The 23,731-nt window shown below is 40.7% G+C and overlaps 1 long non-coding RNA gene across 2 annotated transcripts; it reads left to right on the forward strand.

The window, feature by feature from the left end:
- Nucleotides 1–569: 569 nt before the first annotated feature.
- Nucleotides 570–23,731, forward strand: 2810429I04Rik (RIKEN cDNA 2810429I04 gene). 2 transcript variants are annotated; one of them, NR_045363.2, is made up of 7 exons: nucleotides 570–690; nucleotides 1,860–1,912; nucleotides 2,247–2,339; nucleotides 7,387–7,558; nucleotides 20,298–20,494; nucleotides 20,613–20,696; nucleotides 23,254–23,731. It is a non-coding gene; the product is annotated as an RIKEN cDNA 2810429I04 gene (long non-coding RNA). The 2 variants fall into 2 exon arrangements; NR_015522.2 differs by lacking the exons at nucleotides 20,298–20,494; nucleotides 20,613–20,696; nucleotides 23,254–23,731 and adding exons at nucleotides 14,520–14,820; nucleotides 16,819–17,059.

The raw sequence follows: 23,731 nt of genomic DNA on the forward strand, positions 1-23,731 counted from the left end.
AACTCCTGAAACTAAGCCCTACCTATGTTTTCAGTTGTGGGTCCAGAGAAACATGTAGCTTTCTAGGGATAGACTGAAGTTGAATTTATGAAGGAGAGTGAGAAAGGGAGAATGAGAGCGATTTTATTTGAATATCTATCTCCTGTCTTTCTGGGAGAAAAACCTCAGGTTTGCAAAGCCAGTTTTGAAAAGAGTACTGATTATTTGTTTGCAAACTCTTTTCAAATGTCTAAGGTGGAGGAACGAAACTGTTGTACTTCGGGAGAGAAGTTGTTTGGCTTCCTGTTTGAGCATTCCAACAATAGACTATTGTAATAACAATGGAGTCTCAGATTGGATACCACAGAGGCCTCTTTTGCCAGCCTGCAATGTACCACCAAGGCTATGCCACCCGCAACTGGGCAGGAGGACCAGGACTGGGTCACCTTGCCCTCTGCCCTTGCAACCCTCTTGCATGGTGCCTACTAACTGTGAGCAGCTCACAGCCCGCTCAGGAGTAGGATGGGGGCTGGGCGTGCACTAGAGGGGCGTGGCGGAGGCGAGGAGTGGGGCGGAGCCATCCTGGAAGCGCGAATCTGGTACCGGGACTTGGGGAGCGAGGGATGCAACATGGTGCATCTGGGAGGCCTGCTAACTGGCTAACTTCTCCGGCGTTCCTCCCGGCCGAGGCGTGGGCACAGAATAGCGCAGGTGAGGCCCAGATATGGTGTCTCGATACGGCGCGGAAGGTAAGCGACCCCCGGGCCGGCGGGTCGGGGAATGGTGCTGACCTTGGAGGCCTCGGTCCGCCACGCCGCCCTTGAGCCTAAGGTCGCCGAACGACCGCCGCCCCCCACCCCTCCACTTCCGCCTCAGCATGGCCACCCTGACTCGACTACCTGCACTGCATGGTTCACCGACCTGTGAGCCCACGGATCTGGCTGTGAGCCCAGCCTTCGGCATCACAACTCATTCCTTCCTCCAGCGCCGGTGCATCTCGGGCCATTCATTCCCTGCGCCTTCCAGCATCTGCTCCTCCAGCTTTTGCAGATCATGGCAGGGGCGCCTGCCCAGCCCCCCCCCCCCCCCCCACCACCACCACCACCACCGGGATGCGGTTCTCCAGCTTCCTCTCGCTGCTCATCCCAGGTGCACCGGTTTCTGCCTCTGCCTTGTTCTCAGACATTCGGAGTCAGTATCCCAAGGCAATGTTTTCCTCGCTTCTTTTTCCTCGTTACTTTTCCTTTATATGCAGGGCACCTCTCCTCACGTGTAGGTGCTCTGTTCACACTTCTGAGTGCTGTTAAAATAGCAGTCCGGGTAGACAGAGAGGGGCACTTCTCTCAGTTTGGAAGCACTTTCTTCCTGGGGCTGGTTTGGAAAGCTCAGACCATCCTGTAAGAAGTTCCTTTATTGTTTACAAAACATGTCTAGGATTTTACTGCTTTCTTTCGACCAGGTATAATGTAGAATGGTATGTAGATAAAAATAGGGACACATAATATAAAGGATTTGTAACTTTTAAGGAGTATGTAATAACTCTTAGTTTTTGCCTGGAGAATGCGTGTTCCTCCTTTGCGTAGAATAAGACATACCTTAATCTAGTTCCTATGGAGTGCACATTAGCTCAGTTTAACGTTACCTCGATGGGCTTTCTAAATGTTTGAGTCTGTTATCTCACACTGACTGGGCTTTGCCCAGGGAAATACTGCTAGAATCTGCCCTTCCTGTGCGGCCTGTCCTGGACACTTGGAAGGTTACCTGAATGAAGCCCTCCATCCAAGAATTCAGTCTACTAGAGTGCACTCAGCTTACTGCTTAGCCTAGTTATTTGCCATTTTTCCTGAATTACTCTTGTTTTCTTTTTTTGTGTCTTTTAGGTCAGTATGTACCTCGTTTTGTATATTGTCTTGAAACTTTACTCCTTTGTATGGTAATTAATGCATATTTGTTCACTTTTTAAAAGGTGGGATTCACCTTAAAGATTAATTTCTATGATTCTCAGGTAGAAAAATACAAATTTTCAAAGCTAATGTGCTTAAATATGTAACTTCATTCCTTTCATCCCAATTGAAAACTAACATTCTAAATAGTGAGAAAAAACTTCTCAACAACCAATCACTGCTAATAAGTTCCAATGACGACATATACCTATAGAGTCAAACATACACCCTTCAATAGCTTTTGAAGTGGAAAGATCAAAGACTTAGATATGGGTTTGAATTATGTCTCTGCTGGTTGTATGACTTTGAGCTTTTCATTCATAGTTTGAAGACATCATTTTCCAGTTTTGGAGCCGACTAATGAACTAGTTCTTAAGTGAAAGGCATTTAACACGACTGTGCATCTACAGGTACTAGGTAAGTGTTTTCTGTGGCATACTCTTGTAGCTATGTACTAAATAGGGCCTGGTATGCTAGAGAGAAGAATACAATGAGAAGAAGACTAATCACGGGAAACCTTAGGTACCTGCTATCTACAAGTGAACAGATCCTGAAGGCTGGTATGATTCTTAGTGTTTTATTAGAATATAAAAGACTGTAAATCATAGTATAAACTGGGCTTGGTTAATCTCAGCACTAGGGGGCAGAGGCAGGAGGATCTCTGATAGTTTGAAGCCAACCTGATCTACATAGTGAGGTGCAGACCAGTTAGAGCTTGCATAGTTAGACCCCATCACAAATAAAAACTAAAATAAATCATAGGGGAACAGAATATTGAAAAACAAACAACCAAAAATACTTTTCACTTCTTTTCTAGTAAGAACAGTGTCAACTGAAACATCAATGTAGATATTAGTAGATTTTTAAAATTTAAATTTCCTTGAACACAACTTAAGAGTATGAGAAGAATGATAATTCAGAAACAAGTAGTAGGTTCCTTTAGTATCTCATCTCCTTGTAAACCATGCACAGATTCAAGTCTTAAGTTCTAGTGTTATCTTCCTTAGATTGTTGGATTAGTGCCCTCACTGGTGCCCTTAATTTGCTTGCTGGTCCTCACATAAGAATAAGAATGGTCTTTTGAAAAAGAACTTGGATTGCACTTTTTGTGCTCAGAATCCTCGAAACGCTCTGGGTTACATACAGAATTGAATCTAAGCTCCTTCTCCCTGCCACCAGGCAGCCGCCAACTTAACCTAAGCTTTATCCCATGACTCTCACTATTGGGCTTCAGGATGTTACCCAGGCAGATAGATGTAGTGACTTCTGGTTGGTGGTAGTTGCTCTTGTCTTCAATTGCTGTTCTTTACTTGTGAGAACTTCTGGTTCCTAAAATAGAAGCAAGTCTCTCTTTTCCTGTTGTTTGACTCTTTTGTTTGGTATTAAATTACATATTTTTTCTTTTTCTCATTTGTATTTATTATTAGATATACTTTTCACTTGTTAGTTATTCCCATTGGACTTTTTGGCCCTCTCTTTCTAACTACAGGTAGAGATCGCATTAGATTTATTCATAATTTTATCCCTAGTACTTAGAATTGTGCCTTGTACCTAGTAGGCTCTTTGTAAAAATTGCTAACTAAATAAATGCTGTAGTTGATTTGGATATTTGGTATCTTCAGTCCAGATTCCGCCTGCTCCCATTTACTGATTGCATGACCCTGGAACGGTTAATGACTTCTGGTGCTTCATTTTATTCAGCTGTATATGATGACTATAGTATTACCTACTTCATAGCATTACAATGAGTTATTGAGTTAATACATGTTAAAGAACACAGGTCTGAGTTTCCCAAGCTTTGTGTAGAGGTCAGATGTCTATGTCTGATATCTTCCAGTTGCTCGTTACCTTAATTTTGAGTCAAAATTTTTCACTGTACCTGGAGCTTGCTATTTTGGCTGCACTGATTGGCTCCTAGGATCTGTCTCTTGTGAGACAAAGTGTTGGAGTTAGAAAGAAATGTGCAGCACTGCACCAGATTTTATGTGGATAAGAATCTGAACTTAGGTCCTCATGCTTGCAGAGCAGGTACTTCATTTATTGAGCATCTTCCTAACACTTAGAAAACAACTACCCAACCAACCCAAACGTCTAAAAATTTTATTTCTTCTCCCTCTCCGTTCTCTTTTTCCTCCTCCTCCTCCTCCTCCTCCTCCTCCTCCTCCTCCTCCTCCTCCTTCTTCTTCTTCTCTCTCTCTCTCTCTCTCTCTCTCTCTCTCTCTCTCTCTCTCTCTCTCTCTCTGTCTTTTTTTTATGCAGGGTTTTTCTGTGAAACCCTGGCTTTTTCTGAGTAGCCTATATATCAGGCTGGTTTCTAAGTCATGTGATCTGCCTAACTACTTCTGTTTCCAGAGTGCTGGGATTAAAGGTGTGTTACCATTGCCTGTCTTCTGACAACATTTTTTATTGTTGTCATAAGATAAAATAGAATTCATTTTTATATTTGTTTTGTAAGTGAAATATTGTTGCCTACCAAAATTTATTTATTTAACTTTCTAAATAGTTTCTCTGTATGTATAGAATAAAATAAAAATAAAGTGCTGAGAGCGAGAAAGCCACCAGAGTGGCTTTCCTAGGTTTTGCTTTGATGTTCTACTGGAAATACGATTGTGGTGATGAAAGAAGTTACTGGGGCTTCTTGTTTCCAGCCAGGAAAACTCAAAGATCTCAGGGAAGTCTGTTTTTTGAAGTGTTCAGGGAGGAGAGGTGTTTTATCATCTTTAGTGTGATGGTTTCTATCATTTTTGTACAAGGAGTTTTCCCTACATATTGTATTTTGGTTCTCAAGTTGGAGTGTAAAGCAACCTAGTAATATTCTACATACCTACCTTTGCTCTCTTTTTTTAATGTTATTTTTTTCCTTTATCATTTATGTAACCAAAACCATATACTTGTAATAATAAAAACTTTGAGGTAATGCATCAAGTTATTCTTACAAACTTATGATTCTGCCTATGGCAATTATATTTCAACAATACTAGGTATTTTTACTTAGGTTTGTTCTTGGCAAAATGGCTTTTTGTAATTCCTTTGATATTTCAGTCTCAACTTTAAGCCATAAGTGTCTAAGCCTTGTGCCTGACACTTAAAAATGAACATGAAACACTACTTGTCTTTAACTTTTGTTCCAAAATTAAATAATAATTGATAATTACTATGTATGTGCTATGTTCCAAGACTCTTTGTTAAGTGGTTTCCCTTTGAATATCAAAAGTACCATAGAACTTTGGCACACTCAACAAGAAACAGATTTGTAGAGATAATAGTACTTGGTTGGGTTACAAGGTACAAAAGGAACCTGGATTTTCATTTCCTTTCCTTTGATTCATGACCAAGATCCTAACTCTTTTGTGAACTACATTTAAAAAGGACAAAGTTTTGCATTTTTGCTATATATTTGTATGTATATGTTCCTCCAAATTAATGGCAGTTTTTCAATGTAGAAATAATGAAAATTATTTCATAGAAGATGTTGTCTAATTCCTGGAAGCTGTAGTTACGGGTGTTTGCAGGATGCTGGGATTTGGATTCCAGGCCTCATGATTGCACCCCAAGTTCTTTTAACCTGGGAAGCATTTTTCTAGATCCCAGAACTGTAGTTCATAAAGTGTTTAATATAGATTTAAACATGGACATTGTGGGAGAAGAAACACACATGCAAGCATGACAGGCATGAGATAAGGAAAGGTAGATGTGGAGAATCGAGCTGTGTAAACCAAAGACAGAAGTGAGTCTGGGCTGAGATGCCAGATCAGCTGGTTGTGTCTGTGAGAAAGCTTTGGAAAGATAGTTGCTGTTTTTTCAGTTTTGAAGGCTGCTTCTCAGGCAGCCGTGATTTTGGGTCCTTGAATTTTCTCTCAGGCCCAGGGAACCCCAACTGTGTTGTGACATTGGTGAAACCTTGTGTCCCAGCTCAGGGCTGGGGCCTAGGTTTGCTTAGGGTTTGGGGAAGGAACCTCTCAGTCAGCTCTCTGTAGACCCCTTAGACTCATTACATGTTTAAATTCCACCCTGATGCAGCTTTAGAGTGAAGCCCTAGTTGTTTATACTGGGGAGGTGAGGGGTGGATTTTCATCTCAGTTTAGTTCGGTTTTAAGCTGGACATAAGGTGTGCCAATTTGTTGCTAAAATTTCCAACCTTAGTAGCACATATAAATGACACACAATCTAAATATTTTAATTATAAGTCATAATCTAGATTGGATTCTGGGAGCCTCCCAGCCAGGTCGCAGGGTAGTGGTGGAGTCACAGGGTAGGACTCTGGTGATGGCTTTAAAGTCTGAAGGGCTCTTTAAAGTATTTCTAGCTCTCTAATTGTACTGAAATGCTGATGATAACTTCTAAAAGGTCCTAAAAACTGTTTTGCTCTTTCTGAGGGTAAAAGACTGCTGGCTTAGGTGATTAACACCTGTAGCTTAACAGAGGAGGATTAAGCAATGCAGCCTTTGTTCTATCTCAGCAGGAACTGTTGGGCACAAACTTTCATCCTACTAGTAGGAAGTCATAGGAAGAGAAGACACTTAGAGAAGTGATTACAGCATTTATTACTAAGTTGTAAAAAGTTTCCTATGAAAGCTATCTAAGGGGAAAAGCAGAAAGATTCTGGGGGTCGGGGGGCGGAAAAATTCTTCTAAGTGGGAAAAAGGAATAAATTCTTCTCTCTCGATCACACTCATCTCTTTGTCCTCAGTACTTATACATCTTTCAGAATACATGATCACATGTTACAAAGTTCATCACAAGTTCACAGAAACAAATTAAATCATAAATTGAAATAGAAGTTTACAACAGTGAATATTTACAAGCATATATGCAGAGAAAGTCTGGTTACTATCTAAGAGCAATTAACTGGTGACACTTGGGAGACTGGCAGAGTTCTCATCCCAGTTTTACTATCATAAAGGACCTAATAGCAGTCCCATTATTAATGAGCTTAATGTTCACTGATATAATTTTAGGGATTCTTATAGAAACATCATAAAGACTTAAGTAATCTATTTATCTATATAGAATAATTACAAGACAGAGATCTGCTCTAAAGGTGTGTGCTATTAGTGATTGTTTATATATATATATATATATATATATATATATATATATATATATATATATATGTATATATACACACACACATATGTTTAATAATAACAGGAAAAGCATATTAATAGCAGGAATCTTGTAGCCTCCCCTCCCCAGCCTGAAACCTGTTTGTTCAGGTTTCAGTATTAGAGAGCATGGGACAGAGCTTGCCACCCTATCGTCCTGCCACTCCCACTGCCTGCCTTCTAGCTGTTCCGGAGCCATCATGTGCTCACCTGCAACCTTACTCCAAGATGATTTGGCGGGAATCGGGCCCCTTCCCCGCCTTTATAACTGAGTGTTAGAAATAGTAAAATTGAGCTTTGATCAGAATTTTGTCTTAGCTACATCTTTCTTGCCCACCTAGCTCCCTCTTCTCTTCCAGGTTTCCAAGATGCCTTTCCAGACTAAAACCCACACATGTGAGCCGCTGGCCGGACAAACATCTGGCACCTAACGTGGGGCTGAAAAACAGCAGAGGACATTTGGAAGAAACACTGCTGGTTTGGAGCTCCATAGAAGAAGAAAATAATTAAAGGAAATTCATACCAGAGAAGGTCAGTATGGGCTAAGCTGAAACAGCGTTTAACCTGAGCGCTAATTCGCTTAGGTTCAGCAGTGAGGCATCTCAGGAGCTAGGAACGTAACAGGCGGTTAGCCATAGCTCCCAGAAGCTACATTTTTAGGCGTGAGAAAAGAAAGGGTTTATTAAAAGGAAATTAATAATAAGGCGGACTGCATCATGCGGGAGGAAAATGTCCCAAAAAGCAGAGAGAAATTTCCGGAGTGCCATGCTTTGTTCTCTCTGGGCTTTACAGCAGAAATACTCTGCCCCTTTTGTGTCTTGTCTAATGTCTGGTGCACTGAAAGACCCACAACATGAGGACTCCCCCACGTTCTGACTCAGGAGAGGCGACACCCCAAACCACTCACAAGAAACGGTCTTGCTGCAAACTGCAAGAGGATTTTTATTCAAGAGCGCTCTCAGGCCCACGGTCATACACCACACAGGGGTAGAGGACTTTCGCGTCCTGAGTTGCTGGGAAAGGGGGTATTTAAAGGAAGAAACCACAACTCAAGGAAGTGGGGAGGGCGTTGTTGGAAAATACAAAGATACCAGTTAAGAGTCCCAAGGAAGTGCAAACTCACAAGAGTCACAAGGAATACCTGGAAATTTTGCAGGTTATCTCTCAAGACAGTTTCTAAGAGGCCCTAACAATAGCACATTTGCATAGTGGGTTCCGCCAATGGTCAGGGTGACTTTCTTTGAATGAACACTCTTTGAACCCAGGAAGCAGGTGGGTAGAGGAATGTCACTATCTGTTTTATGATTAGCATACCTTGGAGCATTAAGTCACAGAGGTCACATTCCCAAGCCTGGGCCTAAAGGCCTAGAATTTTGTTTTTATGTTATACTTTCAGCACCAATCTGTTCACATGTTCAATTCATGTATGTTTGTGTCCAGTCTGTATGAATGAATGTTCTATGTTTTATGTTGGATAATAAAGATGGCAAAAAAAATAAAAAACTTTATCTGCAAAGCCGAGAGCTGCCACGTGCTACAACCAGGAAACAGACACATGGCAGGAGGGCCCCTGCTGAAAAAACTGTTATAGGAAAAAAGGGCGAGTCTACAGCCTCTCAGTTTCGGGGTAAAAAAAGCTGATGAATGTTTTTTTCCTGGAGGGTTCTCTACAATCGTGATTAATATGTTTGGCAAATGATAAAGTGCTTTTTATTCCATGATTGTAGCTAGAAAAATTAATATTCTCTGATTGGTCTAAATGTAACTGCTTCATTTGGTTTTTTTATTGGTAATGTGCTCTGCGTGTTTTCACTATCAGGTCATAAGTTATGGGTTAAGATTAATAATTGTTACATTGCTACAGATGGTTAGTCTTAAAATTGATAACTCAAGTTTAATGTCTTTCCAACACATGGCATAAGGCAGGCCGAGAGGCTGGGTCTCTAAAGATATTTCTAGTTAAGATAATAATTAATGTGGTTCCTATCCTAGAAAGTAGAATTTAAGATAAGAGTTAAAGCAATGTCTCTTTATTAAAGCATTAAAGCTTACATGTATTCATAGGTATTAATTGGCAGCCAGGCTTCGTAATATGATAGAAATGCTTCTAATATTAATTCTATGAGTAATAAATTGTTTTAAAATTAGGCTTTACTTTCCCAAAGTTAATGTTGCAAAAGAAACTTAATAATTCTTTACAGATCTAGCCAGATGCTGTTTTAATGAAGTTCAAGTTCATAGTTTGTAAAGAGTCAATCAGACCGTAAAATTTATCAAGGCATTACAGTCTGGTTTGCCTACCTTTTATATAGTTATTTTAAATCCGAAGGTTTGTTTCTTTTTCTCTCTCCTTTGCATCTTAATGATTGTAAAGGTTTGGCCTCTAGTGAGTTTGTAATAACCTAAATATTTTGCCTCTAATATGGCTAAATATTGATCTACATTATGTAAAAATTTTTTATCATTTCTGCTTCTATACAAGAAGCCAAAATTTTTTAATCTTTCAATGTATATTTTTTCCTAAGTGAAAAATGTTTTATTAACTAATGCTTCTCAAGGGAAGTTTACTTTAAATCTTTGCTCTCACCCAAAAGATTCAGAGACAATATCCTTTTATTACTTAGGGTTTTAGTTTACTACAAAAGGTTTTACAAAAAATAAAGAAAGCTTTTATAGTTGTTGTTAACTATATTCATTGGCAATTAAATATTAGCTGTGCCCAAGACAATTCCTTGGCCAGAAAAAACATTGTAAAGTCATTTTTCTGATCCTTCCAGCCGATCCTTGGCCCATGTGAGCCCAGCTAGCTGCTGGCTGCTGTGGGGCGGGGCCTTGAGACACACAGTTTCCCCCTGTTTCAGCACAAATAATCTAGTTGTGTGCTGTAGATGGTGTTTTAAAATACTGAACAATCAATCCTTAATTTGTATATTGATAGTCAATGCTATATCTCAGAGCTCACAATTGCTTAAGATTGTCCGTCCCTCAGATACTATTAATTCTCAAATTTGCAATTGCTTATGCATATATAACTCATAGAAAAAAATGCTGTCCTTTTAAGAAGACGGTTTTTAGACATTTATTAAATTGTCCTAATTGCCTGGACATTTTAAAACAATGCCAGGATAAATTTATATCTCAGACAGTCTATAGATCGTCCATATAAAATAGATTGGATATATAACCTTGTTCTTTATATATTCATAACAGTTATGGTTTAAGATAATGTTTTAGTATTCTTAAAAATTGTGCATGTATAATTCTTTCTTTTTAGTGTCCTCAGTTATTACTTGTTTCCACATAATAGTGTTAATTCTTGAGGACTTTTACTTAATAATTTGCGACAAATAAATGCTCTTATTTCTAGTTAATAAATTATGCACATGTGACTCTTAATAACTTTTCAAGCTTTCTAGTTACAACCGATCCTTAAGAAAAATGATTTCCCCCAAGCCAAGGTTAAAGCCCACTCATCTACGGATGAGAAAATCATTTGATCACCTCAGTTAAGTGTGGCCTTATTATACTTAATTAATAGGGGGGGAGAGAGGTTGGAGACCGTACTGTTAGAAGGGCAAGCCCTTCACAGCCTCCCACCCTAAAAAGCCAATTGGCCTTGTACTAAGGACCTGGTCGTCATCCCCTCCTCCCTGCCTGTCATCCAAGAATGCAGAGGAATATCCACTTACTCTCCTTCAATGTTATTCATAATATAGTGCCTTTCCGCCCTGTAGCTGACTACTTAAAATTCAACTAGGAAGTTACCTATTCAGTACTAATTAGCATTATAAAGTCAGAGCCTATAGCTCAGGGCTAATCTGCTACTTGTTTATTAGGACAGAAAGGACAGTCTTATCCAGATACAGTATACCATAAGAAAAATTAAGAAATCCCACTGAGACAAGTTTCTTCATTAGGCCCTAAAATTTAGGCAGAACTATAGAGCATAAATAAATTTTATGCCTCAGCCCAGCCTTTTCTTTTTTATATTAACAACAGGGAGGAGATGTAACCTCCCCTCCACAGCCTGAAACCTGTTTGCTCAGGTTTCAGTATTAGAGAGCATGGGGCAGAGCTTGCCACCCTATCGTCCTGCCACTCCCACTGCCTGCCTTCTAGCTGTTCCGGAGCCATCACGTGTTCACCTGTAACCTTACTCCAAGATGATTTGGCGGGAATCGGGCCCCTTCCCCTCCTTTATAACTGAGTGTCAGAAATAGTAAAATTGAGCTTTGATCAGAAGTTTGTCTTAGCTACATCTTTCTCTCGCCTGCCTAGCTCCCTCTTCTCTTCCAGGTTTCCAAGATGCCTTTCCAGACTAAAACCCAGACATGTGAGCCGCTGGCCGGACACAACAGGATCTTTTCTAAAATGAATCCCTACAGCCTTGATTAATAAGGACGCACCTGCCACAGATTATATAATAATCTGAAGCAGGCCGTTTCAGAATGATCACCTGCTAGTTATTAGCTTGTCCCATTATGGCTCCTGACAATTGGGCAAATCTAATACACTACTAACTTATTTCCCAACACTATGACTCCTTATTACTTATGGTTTCTCCTGGACACGAGGTTCTGGTCCATATGGCTTCCTCCTCCCCTCTTCTTTCTTTCTGTTTTTTCCTCTACCAGCCACCCCCTTTTGAGCCTCTGGTCCAACCTTTCCCCTCCAGTACCCAATCCTAGGCTCTAACTTTTTATTGACCAATTAAAATAGAAAGAAGGTTCACATGGCATCACCTAAGTACATGATGGCCTGCGTGTGGGGTCTGACTTTTAATACAAATCTAAATAATGTTAGTTATTTAAATGTGTGTCTTACTATATTTCTTTTGTTTTTGTTTTTTGAGACAGGGTTTCTCTGTGTAGCCCTGGCTTTCCTGGAACTCACTCTGTAGACCAGGCTGGCCTCCAACTCAGAAAACCGCCTGTCTCTGCCTCCCAAGTGCTGGGATTAAAGGCATGCGCCACCTCTCCCCGGCTTCTTACTATATTTCTTACACAGCTGTTTTCCAAATGTGCATTTATCTAGTCTGCTGTAGAAGCATAGAATATGTATTGTTAATGGTGTATTTCTTGCCAGTCATCCTTTTTTTTTTTTTTTTTTTTGTAGACCAGGCTACCCTCGAAATCACAGATCTCCCTGCCCTTAAATATATTTAAGTGGATCTTCGCTTCCTCCTCTATCCTTTATCCTAACAGGCAGGCTTCCTCTGATTTGGGACTAAATAGGCTTTCTTTTTATTGTTTCCAGTTTGTGTTCTTTCACGTGAGTTGGGTGTGCTCAGAATTGGCTGTCATACTGCATGAAAGATTCAGCCAGAGTCTGAGAAATGGGTGGGGATTTTGTTCAATTGTTTTTGCATATATCTTGTATGATTTTTCTATGTAGTCAAACCATCATTACCAAGAAGTCAAGTTTGCACTAGGATGAGGACCTTAAGACAATATCTGGTAGGGCCGTAGTCTGACCCTCAGTCTGGAGTTGGAAGTGTAGTTAGACTAACGCTGTAGACAGACATTTGAAAGAGTGAATTACTAATGTAATCCAGTTTTGGATATTGTTACTCATATATCTCTATGAAGATAAATGAATTGTTTTACTAATGTCACTTAAACAAATTTTGTACTTGTTAATATTACTTAAAAAAACATGTAGAGTAGACAGGATGTGAATCTAGTATACCATTTGCCATAGAAACTGCATTTGTATGCCTGTGTCCATATATTTGACTTTGGATATTTATAGCATCTAAATACATATTTTTTGCATTAATTGTTCAAGTACTGTCATTTTTCTTGTAAAAAATTTTACTGAGCTAATACTGCATACTTGATTCTTACATCATACCATCCGGAATAGTAGTAGGCTAGCTGGTTTGTGGCTGAATACAGGACTTCAATTCTATATGTTCGGGTATTGGGTTTAATGTCTTAGAAAATGGCTTATATAAAAAGCAAATTTAGAACCAGAAGCAGAGACTCGAGGAAAATGTATTGTTCATTTTATGAATATATATATATTCATATATATATTCGTATATGAATATATATTATTCACATATTATCTAAATGACCACTCCTATGTTAGAGATGATAGGTTCTAATTAATCTTGTAGAGAAAGTTAAAGAGCACCAGTGGATATGCCTGTGTATGCTTGTAATTTCAGTAATTGATAAATGTCAGTAGAAGGGCATTTAAGAAGTAGGCAATTTAGACCCTATTTTTAAAAAAGATGAAAAACAAGAAAAGAAAAAAAAATGTTCATGTCTTTAGTTTGGGCAAGAATTATCCTTTGTTCAAACAAATATGCTTATGGTTTAACTTTCTAATACTTAGTGGGGAAATAGTAAGTAACAAGGAGAATTTGTATTTTAAGATTTTAAGTTAGATATATGAGCTTCAATTCTTTTTTCTTTATTGGATATTTGCTTTATTTACATTTCAAATAATTATCCCCTTTCCCGGTTCGCCCGCACCTCCACCCCTGGCAACCCCCTATCCCATCCTCCAGTTCCCCACTTGTATGAGGGTGTTTCTCCACCCACCCACTCACTCCCACCTCGCTGCCCTCAGTTCCCCTTCACTGGGGCTTTTATCAAGCCTTCACAGGACCAAGGACCTCTTGGACGGATGGCCCTAAATAAAACAGGAGCCTAGTGTGAGGCTGAGTGCCACGGAAACTCAGGCCAGACAGAGGAAAGCAGAGAGCTGGCCAGAGCTGCATGGGCATTTCTTGAAAAGCAGTGTTTGCTGTTCCAGTCTCCCATTTGATGCTGTGTGCCCCAACATTTCAAAGAGGCTAGATTTCATTGGTCTACAACTTCATAAAGTCTCAACAATGATCTGTTTATCCAAGGACATGAATAGTAAAACTTACGTAAACACAACTTGACTATAACAAATACTCAAAGCATTAAAGTGGCTCTGTAATTTTGTATAAAATACAACTGTGTTTAAAAATATGATTTTGTACCAATTTGTACACTGCTGAATACATGAATGTTTGGATGTGGTGTGCGTGCATGTACACACACACACACACACACACACACACACACACTAGCGCTCATATGCACACCCCAGAGAAGGAAAAGGAAAGCTGAAATACAGGATGTGAGTAGTGGAGGAGCAAGGAAAGTGTTGCTTTCTATGTTCTGTGTGTGCATATGCATGTCTGTGGGCACATGTACATGTATGAGCGTACATTTAAGTAGGGGCCAGAGGTCATCATTCTTAGGAGTCATCTTTCTTTATTTTTATATAGGGTCTCATGCTAAGACGTCAAGCTCACCAATGAGGCTAGAATAGCTGGCCAGAGAGTCTCACAGATCACTTAGTCCTGATATTTCAAGCATATGCCACCATACCTGGCATTTCATATAGGTTCTTGGGAATTGAAGTCAGGCCCTCTTGCGTGTGGGGCTAGCACTTTACTGGTTGAGCCATCTAACCAGCTCCTGTTTCACTTTTTTCTTCATTCTCCTAGAACACCCCAGTGATGGCTATTCTTGGTCATAAACTTCACTACATATGGAAATACTAAAACCCAATCCATTGGGGTCCAAACCAATGGAGGGATCGTTCTTGATTGGATCATTCAAGATGGAAAGACCCACCTTAAATCTGGATCATTTGACCTGGATCAGAAGATCCACTCTAAATATGGGCCACACCTTCTAGAGACAATGTATATAAAAGAACAGAGAAAAAAGCCCTTGTTTTTGCCTGCTTCCCTTCACTCTGACTGACAAATTCACCCATTCTGCTGCTGAGGCATTCCTTCACTGGTATTAGAAGCCACTTCTTCAGGATTCCAATGTAGACTGAAGACCAGCTGAGACATCCAGCCCCATGGATCAAACAATTATTGGATTCTTGGACTATCGTATCAGACTAGACAGACTAGAGACTTTAAGCCTCTCTAATAAATTGTACATACAGAGATAGAGATAGATAGATAGATAGATAGATAGATAGATAGATAGATAGATAGAGTGTGCATTCGTGTGTGTGTGTGTGTGTGTGTGTGTGTGTGTGTGTGTTGTCATTGCTCTTATTACCCAGGACTTGATGGTAAAATGGTAAGACACTATTGCTGAAGACACCACATACATAGACATGGAGAAACAAGTTGGTTCTTGCCTAAAGTTTTCATCCCTACTGTCTAGTTTTCATGGTGCTAAAGAATAATAGAAACCAGGCTTACTCAGTTGTGGATGCTGTAAGTTGCATTAGCAACCAGTCTGGCAATACATACCCACCAATGTAATGATGGCATGAATGTCATGGCAGTGACCAACCAGTTTCTGTTTAGACTTAAAGCCTGCTCCAAAAGAGGGAATCCATATCTGATACTATTACTGAGACCACTATAAGGAACTATCTCTATAAGGATATAGTATTTTCTAGACTCAACAAGACAGTCGCAAATATAAACTCACAGATTTATTATGACATGACAAAAGCCTATAAAATCCCAAGCTAGATAAACTCTCAGAATGGAGAGGGGAGGTGGGCAAAAAATTCCATCCCTACCTGAGGTGCTTCTGGTAGTTGATGGTGCCTGTTAGATTGAGTTTGTTTCATTTAAGGATATGGCCCCTGGTAGGTCAATCATTGTCTTAAGGTTGCTATTGTGATAAAACACCAGGAAAAAAGCAGATTGTGGAGGGAAGGGTTTGTTTCAGGTTATATGTCTCAATCACAATCCATCATGAAAGGAAGTGAGGGCAGGAGTTCAAGGCAGGAACCTGGAAGCAGGAACTGAGGCAAAGGCTATGAAAGAACACTGTTTACTGGCTTGTTCCACATGACTTAACCAGTATACTTTCCTATACCATTCAAGATCACCTGCCCAGGGTGAGAACTGGCTCTCTGTGGGCTAGCCACATCACTCAATAAAATGCCCCATGAGCCTGCCCACAGGCTGTTGTGTGGCAATGGGTTGGGGATTATTGATTGATATTCCTTCTTCAATGACATGTGCCAAGTTGACATAAAATACCCATAGAAAGAGTTACAGAGAGAAAATTCAGAGCTGAGATGGAAGGAAGGACCATCCAGAAACTGCCCCACTTGGGGATCCATCCCATAAACAACCACCAAACCCAGACACTATTGCATATGCCAGCAAGATTTTGCTGACAGGAGCCTGATATAGCTGTCTCTTGTGAGTCTATGCCAGTGCCTGGCAAATACAGAAGTGAATGCCCACAGTCATATATGGAACACAAGGCCAACAATAAAGGAGCTAGAGAAAGTACCCAAGGAGTTAAAGGGTTCTGCAACCCTATAGGAGGAACAACAATATGAACTAACCAGTACCACCACCACCCCAGAGCTTGTGTCTCTAGCTGCATACGCAGCAGATGATGGCTTAGTAGGACATCAATGGGAGGAGAGGCCCTTGGTCTTGTGAAGATCATATGCCCCAGTACAGGAGAAGGCCAGGGCCAGGAAGCAGGAGTAGGTGGATTGGGGACCAGGGTGGGGGGACAGTATAGGGAACTTTCAGGATAGCACTTGAAATGTAAATGAAAATATCTACTAAAAAAAAATAGCTAGCAGAACCCCAGGACACTCAACGAAGTTGAAAGTCGTTTTTGTTTTTTGGTTTTAGTTTTTTCCAACGGTTAAAAGTACCCTACATGCTTTCAAAGTAAGTCATTGTATTTTGCCATTTTTAAATGTCAGCATTTGCTACTAAGTTATGGACAAGGTTGTTGTTCTTTTTTTTTTTTTTTTTTTTCTTATCAGAAATCAATCTATATTTCTATTTCTCACAGAATCCCTAAGTACTGTAGAATACAGTTTGGAAACATGATCTTCACCCCAGTGTTTCTAGACCTTGCTGTCTATGAAGCTCTCAAATCCCACCTGATAGTGTCTACTCAACAATGAAGAGCTTCATCATCATCGTCATTGTTGTTCCACCTCCAAGGCTAGAATTTTCTTCTTCCACCATTGAAGGTCTCAAATACCTGCTCGACACCCTCCTCTTATGACATAAAGCCTTCACTGTTACTAGTATGTAGTTCAAGGTTTCATTCCTCCACTGAGATAAAGTACAAATAAGCATGTTCCCCTTTAATTTCCTACATGGTACTGAGTTCAGAAAATATTTGCCTGAGGGTGCTGAGTTAAGCTTGAGGCTGTCCTCTCTGAGTATACAAAGGTAGATCCCTAAACCACACCACAGCAATTCCGGTCCCTGGCCTCTCAAACCTTCTTCAAGACCACACTCTGACATTGTTCCTCTCCCTGTCTACCTCCCACTGGCACTTAATCATGTCCAAAATCGCTCCTGACTGAAATACCCCTCCCCTTCATCTGCCACGTCACCCTCGGTCTCGATTTGGAGACAACAAATGCTACAATGTGTTCTCATCTCCCTTTCACTAGCAAGTCTGCTCCAATGTAACCGCTGTCCCCTGTCCTTCACCTAAATATTCAAGTGGACAGCCAGCCAGGCTGGCACTCTTCCTTTGGGTTTAAAAATAATTTATACTTTGTAAAAGTATCGAAGCTTTGAGAACTCTAAAGATGGATCAGAGGATAAAGCTCTTGCCGTGCAAGTGTTAGACAAGGGTCAGATTCCCGGAACCATGCCAACATCAGACACATTAGCACACTTCAAAAATGACTGGTACAGTGTTAGCATTTGTTGGCAATACAGCCATTGCCTGATAAACAAGCCCTTACAATTCCCAAGGCATGATTCAAATCTAAATAAAGTCTCCAGCTCCCTGCAAGTGCTGTAGGTTTACAGCAGGAGAAAGCCCCTAGAGTATCAAACTTGCAGCTTTTATATGGTTTGGTAGCACTTGGCAGCTCATTGTAAAATTCTCACTCAAAGGATTAGATGTTCAAAATCCCACTGGGCTGTTTTTACTGTGGTGAATTTGGGAGGTTTGAGAGATGATAGATCAGCCATGAGGTTTTCAGTATACCAAGTTATTAAGGTCTGAACATGGGCTGTGGCAGTGCGAAATGATTTCGAAATGATGACGAACACATCAACAGCCATGAAAAATGGCATCTGATGTGTTCGTCATTTCTTTGCCTTGACTTCCCTGAGTCTCCTGATGACTCAGGAGAAAGTCTGCCATCAGAATAAAGTACCAGAAAGCCTCTTTCTAACTCTGTTCCCCCCCCCCTTTAAAAATATCTTTGCCATGAGAGTTTTTCACTCCTGGGAAAATCCAAACTGATCCCATAAAAATGCTTAAGCTGGGCTTCTCTAAAGACGCTCCCTCATGCACACGATGTTGGGCCCGGTTTTGTAACTGTTTTTATGACTGATTTATGGAACTTCTACTTGGCAGGTCCCACTGTTACTGTTAACTAGTTACTATGGATCTTTCAACATACCACTCTGGCATGCTGCATTAAAAATAACTTTCTAAGACTGTACAGAATGCATAGAGCAATGGGTGTAGAGTCAGCCTTGGAGTCCAGGGTCTGCCCTTGGAGCCTGTCATCCACAGGGACTAGGCAATGAGGAGGAAGAAAGTCGATGCCTTAGAAAATATCCAGATTCGGTGTGTGTCTTCAAAGTTTTCTCAAAGAGGAAGCTTCCAGAGAGTAACGAATTTCTTAAAATAAAGAAAATTGAGGGAATGGAATGCGTGTGCGCGTTTGTGTGTGTGTGTGTGTGTGTGTGTGTGTGTGTGTGTGTGTGTGCCCGCATGTCTGTGCATATGTAATACTTTCTCCTTTTCTGATAGTATCAATGCATTTGGTCCAAGGCCACTAAGATTGGAGCTGGTTGTATTACCCACTGCAGTGCTAAATAGCATTCACTCTGGGGCAACTATGGGGTGCATCAATACGAAGATGCTAGGAGAAGGCTGATAATGGGCTCGGATATTGGCTGTTTAATTTGAGGATACTCAAAGTCCATTGAGTAATGTCTAAAGGATAAATCTATGATTAGGTTTCTTAATAAACCTAGTATATGGGGAGATCAGACTAGAGTGCAGATAACGCTCAAATTGTGAGGAAACCATAGTCCATTACAGTGGCAACAAGTCACAGTATGTCTGCTCATTCATGCTTACAGGGTCTTCCTCCAACATAGAATAGGCTTGTCAAGGGAGGATGTTCTGTGAGATAGTTCATATCACAAGCTGTGCATGCCAGGCCAGCTGGCAGCAAGGATGCCAAGCTGATTATGAGGACATGAAGGAATTTTAACAGACTCATCACAGTTCCCCATGGTCGAATGCCTAGTTGAAATCAATCCACTCTATCTGAAAGTAAGCCACAGGGTACCGTCCTCATTTCTATCTGGTCAGTTTGCTTACTATTGAAACCATGAGACTTGTGAAGGGATATCAGATATCATTTTCATGAGTAGCATAGACCCTGATAAGCAGTACATGCACAGTAAATAATTTCCACTCCATGCTCATGCAAGAAATCCTTATTAAAGTCAATGGGAACCAGAGAGAGGCAGGGAGAGAGATAAAAACAGAGAGTTGGTATCAGAGAGGATAATGGGGGTAAAATGATCAAAACTTAGTATATACAGGTATGAACTTGTCAAAGAATCAAGAATTCTAGACAGATCATATATACATTAGGTGGTGAATTCTGACCTTTAAAACCTAAGGCATTAATGACGACCTGATTCAAATGGGATGATTTTTAATAGAAACTAAAGGAAGGCCTAAATCTGGACTTGAAAAACATCAGTCCACAAGGACAGGATGGGAAAAACCTGTTTGAAAAGCAACAGGAAGGACATATTTAGCCGATGGTCTCATTACAGCTAGTAGTGGCCATGGAAAAGGTGACATACATTTGGAGTATAATAATGGAAATGAGCGCCAGGAGATGGTGGCACACGCCTTTAATAAAGCCCAGCACTTGGGAGGCAGAGGCAGGCGGGTTTCTGAGTTCGAGGCTAGCCTGGTCTACAAACTGAGTTCCAGGAAAGCCAGAGCTATACAGAGAAACCCTGTCTCGAAAAACTATAATAATAATAATAATAATAATAATAATAATAATAATAATGGAAATAAGGAATTTTCAATAAGAAGATAAACATTCCTAATCTTTTTGCACTAGTCTAACAATACATGGCACCCTGCATTCAGATCTAGATAAGTAACAAGCACACTTTAAACAAATGTTTATTGGCATATAAACATACATATCTCTGGGGTACAGGATGGTAATTCAATATGTGTAGGTAACATACAATGATCAAAGCAAAACTGTCAGTCCCAGGTCCTGAAGCGTGTGATGTTTCTTGTGTCAGGAAGCTGCAGCTCCTCTCCTCTGGATCTTTATGACCACACCAGGAAGCATTGTGATCTGCAGTCACTGCCAACCTGCAGGATAACACAGCTTGTTCCTCTGGGAACTGCCCTGCAGTGTCTGCATACAGCCACCCTCGACCTGTCTGCCTGGTCTTTGCAACCTCTAGTGGCTGTTGTTCCACAATGTGTTGTGAAGGTAAGGTTTTGTGTCCTTGTATGAGTGAGAACATCGTGTCTGACTTCTTGTGTCTTATTCATTGATCTGATGTGCCGTGATCAGAGAAAGTGGCTGAGAGTCTCCTTTCTCCCTTTAGAGACCTGAATGGTTTGCACCAAAACACAAACACAAACCATTGGGAGAGTGATTGGTGAAGTGATGGACATTTACTCGGGCAAAGGTGAGGCTGAGTAAATATAAAATCTGCCTTCAAGTATTTTTGCATCAATGAACAGAAGTATATCTTTAAGCCAGTTTTTGTGTGTATGTGTGGTTAAAAGGTCAATGATGAAAATGGCACATAATGCTTTTATTTACTATTGATTTTTGTCTTCAGTTGTTGTTGTTGTTGTTGTTATTGTTATGGAGGTGGAGGTGAGGGTGGGGGTGGTAGTGGTTTTTCTAAGACAGGGTCTCCCTGTGTAGCCCTGGCTGTCCTGGAACTCACTTTTTAGGCCAGGCTAACCTGAACTCAGATATTTGCCTGCCTCTGTCTTTTGAGTACCAGAATTAAAGGCGGCAGGCACCAGCATTGGCCAGCTTACTTACTTACTGATCCTAGACACAGAGAGATTCGTGTATCCCAGGCAGGCCTCTTCTCACTTGCTATGTAGCAGTAAAAGACCTTACATTTAGGTTCCTCCTGCCTGTCCCTCCCAAGTTCTGGGATTACAGGCATATATCACCTAACCCAGAATATGTGGTACAGAGGATGGAACCCCAGGTGTTGTGCATGCTAGGCAAGTACTCTACCAACTGAAGTATGACCCCAATTCCAACTCCAGAGACTGCTTTTCACACACACATACACACACACACACACACACACACACACACACACGTCAGGCAGGGAAGGTGGGTCACACAGTTACATAGTCACACTCAATTTTCAAGTGAGAGAGCAAATACACGGTAGCTGAAATTCTTCAGGAAGAAGATGAGAGGTCACAGATAAAGTCACTCCAGGAGAGATTCAGATAACGAGGCTGGATAAGTAACCCCTTCATTGTGGCTTGCAGGTAGTAAAGGTCTATATTATGACATTCTTCTGATATCGTCCCAGATTCTGAATCTGCCCGATGTTTCCAGTTGAATGAATGTTTTCTCTAGATTTTATAGAACAGCGTCAAGACCCATGAACCTTAACTTTGTTCTCAGACAATTCAATTATTTTAGACTTGGCAAATTGATTTAACTTTATGTCTACTACCTACTTATACCTACTTGTATCTTAAATTATTTGCATGGACATACATATTAAATATTCAACATTATAAACTCGTTTCAATGGCTAGATGAGTTTGTGCCAACCTCTAATTTTGTGTCAAGACTAGATGTAACTTTACAATATACCTCTAGTTTGATAGAGTTACAAGTGTGTGTGTGTGTGTGTGTGTGTGTGTGTGTGAAAGAGAGAGAGAGAAGAGGATGTGGGAGTAGAGGAAGGAAATGGGGATAGAGGGGGGAAGGGAAGAACGAGGGAGCAAGAGAAGTGCAAGAAGAGAAGGGGGGTGGCAAGCATCCCCTTTTATAGTGGGTCAGGCCTACCTAGCCATTGTCAGGTAACTGTTGGGTGGAGCTTAGTCAGAATGCTAACAAAAACTGCCTGTAACTCCATCACCAGGGGATCTGGTACCCCAGTGGACTCCTGCATACATGTATGTGACATGTATGAACTCATACAAGGCTCACCACTATACACTTGATATTGTAAAGCAATCTTAAGGGGCGGGGAATGAGCTCCTGAAGCCGTAGAGGGCGCATCTTGACAAGACGGAGGCAGCAGCAGCGAAGGCTGCTATCTACGTCATGTTATGCATTCATTTGTTCAGTCGGTGAAGAGTGACATGTTATTTTTAAAGGCCACACCTACATGGCAATACGTGTGCATAATAGCCTCGGTCAGTTACCTAAGCCAATTGGTTCTGCAAGCTCAGAAACTGATCCTGACAAAAACAGATACATATTGTTAATATAAATCACTTAATTTTAAGGCTGTGCCGTTCTCAAGTGAAACGTGTGGATGTCAGTCTATGGAATGTTAAAAATGGCGTTTCTGGAGGCACCTAGCTTAGCAGTTTATAAACTGCTTTTGAAAAGTTTAATTGGTAAAAATATTACTTACAACCTGTATTAATATTTTTTATAATTTTGATAAAATTTTTAAGAGGAAAAATGTTTTGTGTATATGACTTAAAAAGAGGCATTCTAGAACACACCAAGGGCAAAGTACCTGAAAAACTTGAGAAAATGAAGCTTAAATTACAACTTCCCATAAAGGTATGATACAGACCAAGTGTGCAGAAACGAGTGTGTGTGTGTGTGTGTGTGTGTGTGTGTGTGTGTGTGTGTGTGTGTGTGTGAGTGTGTGAGTGTGTGTGTGTGTGTGTGTGTGTGTGTGTGTGTGTGAGTGTGTGAGTGTGAGTGTGTGTGTAGCAAAATATATTTACTTAACTTAGGTCATATTTTATATGGGTTAAGAAAATTCACTTTTCAAAGAACACAAGACAGCAGTAAGGGGGTCTATTCTAATAGACTTAATATCGGCCCCTTCGAGGATGCTGTGTGAAAGTGTTCAGAAAAGGAGGTCACTGGATAAAAACAATTAACATATGTGAGGCTCGTGCTCATAAAACCTGAGGGTGAAATAACTCCCAATCACTCCGTTAATCCTCTGGGCATTCCTAGCTGAATTAAGTTTGTCCTTGCTAAAGAAATTATCTATTTCCTTCCCTCAGGCATGCATGTAAAATAGTCCCTATCTGGATGGACCTACGCCTGTGGCAGGAAGTTCACTGGTCAATTACCTGCTGACTGAAGTGGCCTATTTTCTTCTGACCCCCTGCTTCTCTCTTCCCCTCTCCGCCCTGAAAGCTGTTTGGGCATAGGGAGGTCTTGACCTGAGGAAACCATCTTGGGTAACCAAGGCAAGGAAAGGGAATATGCAACACCTAGGAGATTTCAGCAAACAGTAGAATCATGCCAACGTAATCTGTGTTAAAATGCTTGGAATGTGGGAGCCGCCGGTGATGTCTGTTGTCTGTGTGTCTCCAGTAATCCTTTCTTTTTTAAGTGCAGCAAAGCCAAGCCTGGAAACCAGGCCAAGCGCCTGCCACTTACCTTAAATTTATCAGCCACTTTGAGATTAAAACCCCTGAAAGCTGCTGCACAGTGAAAGCAAGGCCTCCTTCACATTAAAGGCAAATCGCAACTCTG

This window comes from Mus musculus, chromosome 13 (genome assembly GCF_000001635.26).
Source record: "Mus musculus strain C57BL/6J chromosome 13, GRCm38.p6 C57BL/6J".
Taxonomy (NCBI): domain Eukaryota; kingdom Metazoa; phylum Chordata; class Mammalia; order Rodentia; family Muridae; genus Mus; species Mus musculus.